Below are 8,982 nucleotides of genomic sequence, written 5' to 3'. Positions count from 1 at the left end.
CCACTCCCCCAGACATACGGGTATAAAAGGAACTGGCTCGCAACCACTCATTCAGATTTTTTCTTCGGAGCCGAGCGGTTGTACTATCAGCGAGCTGAGTACTACTGCTGTTTTATTCACCTCTTAAGAAGCGTATGCTGTTGGATATACGGCGCATTTCCAGCGGCTTTCTCTCCTTCTGCACGACGAGTGCAGATTTCGCCCCTGGGCGCTTCTACAGCGCTAAAAGAATGTATATTCCTGCTAAAGAGTATATTTTCTCTATTAGAGCACACATATTGACGTTGAGCGTCTTTTTAAAGACGTGTCTTTATAAAGATGCCTTTCCGTCTTTGTGTGATTCCTGGATGCGGTTGCTATCTCTCCGCTTCCGACGGCCATGGGCACTGCTTCACGTGTCTGGGCAGCGATCACACTGAGGCGGCATTCGTGGATGGCTCATGTTCTCATTGCGGGAATATGACCATGGCATCCGGTCACACCACACTCACATCTACACCCACGGCCAAGTGGTTGTGACGGACAACGAGGACGGTCAAAAAGTCCCTCCTCCCCCATCGCTGACCCCCCCGACGCCGGGTACATGGAGCAAGGTAAGTGTTTCGAGGGTCCCCTCACCGCAGCCACGAGTTTGAGACGAAGCGAGGCTCCTCGACGTGGCATCCCCTGCTCCCTCCCGCCACGAGGCCCCACCCATAGGTACGTTAAACGCGATCCCCTTAGTGCCCCTTGCCCAGAGCTTGGACGTGTGGTTAATGCTTTTCAACCCATCACGGTGGTTGGCCACGGACCATCCGACTCGGCTACGCGATTCAGTTCGCCAGGCGCCCGCTCCAGTTCAGCAGCATCTGCTTCACTTCGGTGAGGGGCAAGAATGCTGCCACCTTGCGTGTGGAGATCGCGACCCTTCTGCGCAAGGGCGTGATAGAGCCTGTCCCTCCAGCCGAGATGAAGAAAGGGTTTTACCGCCCTTACTTCATTGTACCAAAGAAAGGTGGTGGATTGCGGCCAATCTTGGACCTGCGAGTCCTGAACCGGGCCTTGCACAGACTCCCATTCAAGATGCTGACGCCAAAGCACATTTTGGCATGTGTCTGGCATCAAGATTGGTTCGCGGCGGTAGACCTGAAGGACGCGTACTGTCACATCTCGACTCCACCTCGACACAGACCCTTCCTATGGTTTGCTTTCGATGGCCGGGCATATCAGTACAAGGTCCTACCCTTCGGCCTGTCCCTGTCCCCTCGCGTCTTCACAAAAGTCGCAGAAGCAGCTCTTGCCCCGTTATGGGAAGTGGGTGTCCGCATACTCAACTACCTCGATGACTGGCTGATTCTAGCTCACTCTCGAGAGTTGCTATGCGCACACAGGGACCTCGTGCTCAGGCACCTCAGCCGGCTAGGGCTTCGGGTCAACTGGGAAAAAAGCAAGCTCTCCCTGGTTCAGAGCATCTCTTTTCTTGGCATGGAGTTAGACCCAGTCTCGATGATAACATGCCTCACGAGCGAGCACGTGCGGTCAGTGCTGAACTGCCTGAAGTCATTCAAGCAGAGAACAGCGGTTCCTCTGAAACATTTTCAGTGTGACGGACAACAAAGTTTGGAGTCGGTTCAGCAAAGCACAGGTAGACCTATTTGCCTCCCGAGAAACCTCCCACTGCCCGCTCTGGTATTCTCTGATGGGGGCCCCCCTCGGCCCAGATGCTCTGGCACACAGCTGGCCCCAGGGGGCTGTGCAAGTATGCGTTCCCTCCAGTGAGCCTACTTGCACAGACCCTGTGCAAGGTCAGGGAGGATGAGGAGCATGTCATCCTCGTGGCCCCGTATTGGCCTACCCAGACTTGGTTCTCAGACCTCACGCTCCTTGTGACAGCCCCTCCCTGGTGAATTCCCCTGAGGAAGGACCTTCTTTCTCAGGGATGGGGCACCATCTGGCAGTGGTAGACACAATCACTCAGGCCAGAGCTCCCTCTACGAGGCAGGTTTGGTTCACGAATTGGTGTTCTTCCCGAGCTGAAGACCCTCAGAGATGCGCAGTCGGGTCAGTGCTTTCCTTCCTACAGGACAGGCTGAAGGAATGGCTGTCCCCCTCCACCTTGAAGGTGTATGTGGCCGCCATAGTGGCACACCATGATATAGTGGACGGTAAGTCCTTAGGGAAGCACGACCTGATCATCAGGTTCCTTAGAGGTGTCCGGAGGCTGAATCCTCCAAGGCCACGCCTGTTCCCCTCATGGGATCTCTCCGTGGTCCTCCTGGGCCTTTGCGGAGCCCCCTTTGAGCCACTAGAGTCAGTCGAGTTGAAAGCCCTCTCCTTGAAGACTGTCAGCGATACCTGCCTGGAGTTTTGTCCGGGTGACTCTCACGTAATCCTGAGACCCCGGCTGGGCTATGTGCCCAAGGTTCCCACAACCCCCTTCAGGGTTCAGGTGGTGAAACTGCAAGCGCTGCCCCAGGAGGAAGCAGACCCAGCCCTGTCGTTGCGGTGTCCGGTGCGTACTTTGTGCATCTACTTGGATCACACGCAGAGCTTTAGACGCTCTGAGCAGCTCTTTGTCTGCTTTGGTGGACAGCGGAAAGGGAACGCTGTCTCCAAACAGTGGCTTTCCCACTGGATCGTGGATACCATCGCTATGGCATACCAGGCCCAGGCCCTGCCTGCCCCTTCGGGAATACGAGCACACTCCACAAGGAGTCTGGCATCCTCATGGGCACTGGCCCATGGCACCTCTCTAGCAGACATCTGTAGGGCAGTGGGCTGGGCGACACCCAATACCTTTGAGATTTTACAATCTCCGGGTTGAGCTGGTTTCGTCCCGTGTTCTGTCAGGTACGAACGGGTAAGTTCAGGAATACGGACAGCTGGCCAGGTGTATCGCTTGCGTAAAGTGCCTTTCCCCTCCAAAGAGGTGAAGATGTACGCTTCTTTTCCCATGCGAGTTCACGAACCCGTGAACCCTGGATGTCCTTCCTCCCTAGCCCTGTGGCTCGCAAATTCAGCAGAGGAATTCACAGCCGGAACCAGTATGTGTGCTAATATGCCCTTACTGATGTAGGTGCTCCACAGGTGCCGGTTACTCCGGTAACCCCCTGTGATGTATTTTTGCAGTACGGTCTCCCTGTCGGCAGACCTGTGTCTCCCTTCGACAGAGCCCTCTCTGTCCCAGTCGCTGTGTTTGTAGAGCTCCTCCCCTTTCAGGCAGGACCTACCACCGCGCCTCTTCCATGTGCGGCTCTGAGCTCATGTGACGTGCTTGCCACATGTTACCTCCCTTCCAGGCAGGATGTGGTCTCCGCTGGGTCTTTTCCCCCTGAAAGAATAGAATAGGAAAAGAACACCATCCCCAGCACATATATTGAGGGTTAAAATGGCCCCAGCTGAATAACTGAATACTCTGTGGAGAGAAAACATAGAGAGAAAAGGCCGTGGCTGGCACGACCTACTTCCATACTAGATACGTCTCTTCCCCCCTCCCCCCCAGGGATGTGGGGAACTATACGATGTTTTTTGGGGCGTTGGGGGAGGCTACGTGCAGACCAGTGCACCTGCTACTACGCACGCAGCAGCTTGGTTGCACCTGCACCAGCAGTACACGTAACACGGTTCAGCTAGTTGTGGCGTTTCGTATAGGGACCCCTAGTGGCACAACATCGACACAACATCGAGTGAGTGACAGAAGGGGAACGTCTTGGTTACTGTCATAACCTCCGTTCCCTGATGGAGAGAACGAGACGTTGTGTCCCCCTTGCCACAACACTGTACTACCCGCTGAAATGGCCGGGACCCTGTCTCAGCTCCTCAGCACAAAACCTGAATGAGTGGTTGCGAGCCAGCTCCTTTTATACCCGTATGTTCAGGGGAGTGGCATGCAAATTCCACTTGCCAATTCTCATTGGCCTTTTCTCAAAGATCTGAGGTGTTCGGGGCTCTCAAGAGTGACCCCTAGTGTCACTACATCAACACAATGTCTCGTTCCCTCCATCAGGGAACGGAGGTTACGACAGTAACCGAGACGTTATGCGTGTAAACTGATGGATCCAGACACTACCCTGATTCATGGGGAGAAGCTTGTGTCAGAAAATACACACATACAGTATAAACACACATGTAATATGACAGTATGAATATAATATGATGATGGCATGACTGCTATTGACATACTCAGGCAGCTTCTCGAGTCTCCTACTCCAGATGTTTGTGTCATTTCTAAAGAGCCTGAGGTTTGGAACACAAACATAAATGCTGTAAAGAGCAAATCTGCACTAGTCATCACTGGTCCCAAACTGGTGATCATCTTCCATGTTAAAAATGTGTAACCGTTATTACCGAAAGCCAAAGTGTTAAACATTTAACCAACTAATGTGGTTAGCTAGTCTTTCAGCCAGGTGAGATGTGCTGGTTGACCAGCAAACACCAGCGAAAGGGGCAGATAAGAGAATGGCTTTCGGCTGTAGATGGCACATGAGTGAATGGGCACTTAAGAGTATTTAAGTACATTTGATACCTTTTGTAGACTAATCTAACAAAAGAAATCACACAACATGTTCTTGGAAAATTTTGAACCAGCTCGCTAATAACATGCCGGTGTGTTAATTTTGACCGACCTTAACTGACTGAATGGAAATTAGCTGTCAGCCTCAGAGTAGGTGGAGTTCCAGGTCACACCTACCAATGATGTGGACAAATGGCAATAAGAAGGTGTTTAGCAAACGGTAAGAAATTTTCCTAACAGTTCACCTAAACAAGCTATTACGAACAACCGAAGCAAACTCAAAAACACTGCCTTTTCAGCCAGATTTTGTTCTAAATTACGTCACACCCGTTCGTTCTTCAATTTCGTAGGAAGTATGCAGAGGCCTTAATGTTCCCCAACACAGCAGAGCAGTAACCTCTAACAATTTTTATTGCCACTATGTATCTCTGTTTGTGTAGTAGTTACACAATAAACATTACTAATATAAAATTCAAACATTATTAATTGATCATTCAGATCATAGATTTGTTCTTTCCACTTTATTCTTTCCTCCAATAACAGCGGCACATATTGCCATGGGTCTGTGCGGCATGGAGGGCAGTCAAGCGGTACAGAATGCAGATTTTGCTCTGATGTAGTTCAGTTTTCTTCGTAGGTTGCTGCTGGTGCACAGCCACTGGTTGTACTACCGCATCTGCAGCTTTCTGCTGTATTTTCCTACAAAACCACTACTTTAGCTCTGGTTCACATCTGGTACAGCTTCTACATTGGATACAGTGCTCAGGTACAGCAACTAGATCATTTAATTCACCTTACTCCCACCCAACCACATAGTAAATTACACTATATGGCCAAAAGTTTGTGGACACCCCCGTCTAATTAAGAATTTGGTTACTCCTTTAAATCCAGTAAAGAAAAATCTTAATGTTCCTTTATGTAATGGCTTGGGCTTTGTGTGCTTCCAAATTTGTGGCAACTGTTTGGGGATAGCTCTTTTCTGTTCCAGCATGACAATGCCCCTGTGAACAAAATGAGGTCCATAAAGAAATGGTTTACTGTGTCTGGCATGGAAGAAATTGACAGGCCTGCACAAAGCCCAGACATGAACCCCACTGATCACTTTTGGGGTGAACTGGAACAGCAAATGTAAGTCAGGCCCCATCGACCAACATCAGTTCCTGACCTCACTGATAGCCTTGTGTCTGAATGAGAGCAAATCCCTGCAGCCATGTTACTACATACAGTATAGTGGAAAGCCTTCCCAAAACTGTGGAAACTGTTATTACAGCAAAGGGGGAAATTGATGCCTAAGGTTTTGAAATCAAATGTTCATCAAGCACATATGGTGTCCACAAACTTTTGGCCATATAGTGTATCTGTTAGTACAGAAAGACTGAGATACTGTACAGTATGTTTGAGATCAAATGTTTTTGTCTTTTTTCAGTCTATAAATGAGAGCTGGTTTATTAGCCTCTACAGAAAAGCATATACATCATTGCCTGTACTTTGCCTGGGTATTTTTGAGCAGGTAAGCCAAATTAAGAGATTTTTGGCCAATCACCTTTAGAATTTAAGTGGGCAATGACAAATCTAACAGCTGATTGGTGCATCTGGCATTCTATCTGTTTATATCCTCTCTGATAGGACATAAGCTCCAAGAACTGTCCTCTACTCCATCTATACCTCCATTATCCTTTTCTTTGTCCCAATGGGAATACTGCATTACTCTGCTATCGATTATCAGACATTTGCTGTTACTGTGGAAATATCAGTGGTGTTCACCACTTCTGTCGAGGTAACCAGATTGCATAAAAGCACTTCCGTGAATATGATTGATAGCCACAACATTTACATTAGAAGACATGCAGCCTGTATGCAAAAACTGACCATAGATAGTATAACTTGCTTTATCTGTTGTTGAAAGCCATTTTCAGCAACATAATTCAGAAAATCTCTCTACTGCTGATAAAAAAAAAACGGGAATAAGCTGGTCTCCCAGCCTGACAAGTGCCTTAAAACCCTCTAAAATAAGCCAACAGACCAGTCTAAGAAGGCAGGAAGACCAGCTAAGACCAGCATACTAGTTTAGGCTGGTTTAATGTGTGTGTGCTGTTGTTGTTTTCCCCCCAGAAAGGCTTAACATTACATTTTTGTAACATTTGATTCTTGTTGTTTTTTTAATTTTATCTATCTGTTCTAGGTTATTCTACATACAAAATACTGGACCATATTTAACATTGTACCAATTATTCTTAGTCTAGCACTGTTCTTTCTGTCCACATGGGGTCTTCACAGCTGTTTGTTGCCTCACTCGCCTTCCTAAGAATTAATGTACTTTGAATAGTAGACCCTCTACTTATGTTTTCAAAATCTGCTCTGGTGTAAAAGGTATGTGTGTAGTTGACATGAATGTTTTGTCAAATTGATATTTTGCTGTTTTTCTTAAAGAATTAGTATGCATGTATCTTTTATGATCTGGAATATTTGGAGTATTCTGGAGTATTTATACTTTTAAAAACGTTCCTGTAATGTTCCAGTCACTCAACTGGTAGAGCATGCGTTTAATTTACATGTCTTCCAAATGCAAATAGAAAAACTCAATTGTAACACCGCAGGATCACTTACACTTTCCTTGTATATCCATAAACTAAAATCTTGATGTTGAACGTCCATGGACATATTTTGGGTCAACTACATATGTATCACATCTCGGCCACTAGGGAGGTTTAGAGTTTTACTTTTTGTATTATTGTTTTGGCCCTAAACCTTTACAGTGGTCACCTTCTTGGAGAACGTATTTAACAAAGTTACCATGTTGGTTATTTTGGATTGGCAGGAACATTTGAAAATGCTTACAGTAGCCCTCAGGTTTGGCTGATTGTATTTCTGGCCACCTGTGCTGCTTTCCTCCCCTCAATGACCATACGAGCCGCAAACATGATAATAAAACCCCCAACCAACATAAGGTTAGAAGCCCTCAGTGTGATTTCTTACTTCAAAGCATTTTGACACAACTTAAATACAGTATATTACATGCTTTAGTCTTATTTGTTAACTTTTGTGCATGTCATGCAGATCCACAGTTCAACAAAAGAGCTTGTCGTGCTGCAGTCGCAGATAAGGAGAGGTGCTCTTCAACGGCGTTCTTCCTATGCAGTGTCTCAAGGGAAAGGCTTTGGAAAGTTAATCACCACAGGAGCTCTGTAGTGTCCCCACAGGAGCTCTGCAGTGTCCCCACAGGACAGGAGAGTTACACAAGATGGTTTGAAGAAAGACTCTGTACAGGGTGCACATAGAGAAATGGAAGTATTTTTTCTACAGTGTAAGATCATGTAAAAAATAATGTAAAAATTTGTAAAAATCATGTAAAAATAAATGTGACAAGCTAATCTATCAACAGAAAAAAAAAATTTTATTGCTGTTTTTATTTTATTTTAATTTTTTATTAAGAAAATACAAAGATTTTATATTGTAAATAGTATTGGTAATTGTTTAGCATATTATAACAGTATAACATTCGGGTTCCAGAAGCAAAAATACCATACATTTTCTTTTACACCATGGTCATCAGTCCACATTATTTTATCTTTTGTTTTTTAATCTTGTTTAATAGCAGAAGTCCTTGTGAATAACTACACTACCCATGATCCTAAAGAGAAAGCATCCACCAATCAGAGAATCGTGGCAAACAAATTGCGCCAAAAGAGCTCTACAGCGACCGCACACTTTCATGACGCACTGCAAAAGAAATAATCGAGTCGGTCTTCCTTCACTCTCAAACTGCTTGTATATTTGTATATATCTGAACATTTTGCAATAAACGCAAGATATATTGATTCAACATATATAATAATCAACAACTTCAAGCCAATAGTTTAATATTTTCCACCATTTTTTATTCGATTATGTCATTCGCAGTGCTTCATGGGATTGTAGTTCATTTCCTTATTAAAGTAGATAAGTACACAGTGTTGCACATTTGTTTTTGTTGTCTATCTTCATCTGTGTACCTCAGCAGAAATCGAGATTTATCAGACCTGGCTATGTTTTTCCAGTCTTTAACTGTCCAGTTTTGGTGAGCCTGTGCACACTGCAGCCTCAGCTTTCTAATACATGTATATACTGCCCTACAACAAGACTGTACTTTGCTCTGAAGTTGCTTGGTCCCTTAGCGACTAAATGTTTTATATTTAAATGATAACACAGGTGGGGATATTTATCAGTATAATCATGCTAATTAATCCTCTAGTAGCCAAATTGCAGAGACCCTCTCCAAAAAGTCCTGTTTGCCACATTTGCAATTACATCAGTCCAATTCCATGGGGTCTAATGAGACAGAATAGGGCTTTGTTGTTAAACTGAAAATTACAGTTTTGGCGATGATTTTACAATTGTGATTTTTCTGGTTTTGCTAATCAAACAAAATCTAACTGAAGTCTTTTTGCTCAGTTTAACCTCTTTGTCTTTAGTATTATTCCACATTTTCATCTCTTTCTCTCTCTCTCTTG

The sequence above is a fragment of the Myxocyprinus asiaticus genome, chromosome 49 (assembly GCF_019703515.2).
Source record: "Myxocyprinus asiaticus isolate MX2 ecotype Aquarium Trade chromosome 49, UBuf_Myxa_2, whole genome shotgun sequence".
NCBI lineage: Eukaryota > Metazoa > Chordata > Actinopteri > Cypriniformes > Catostomidae > Myxocyprinus > Myxocyprinus asiaticus.
This window is presented reverse-complemented; position numbering follows the sequence as displayed.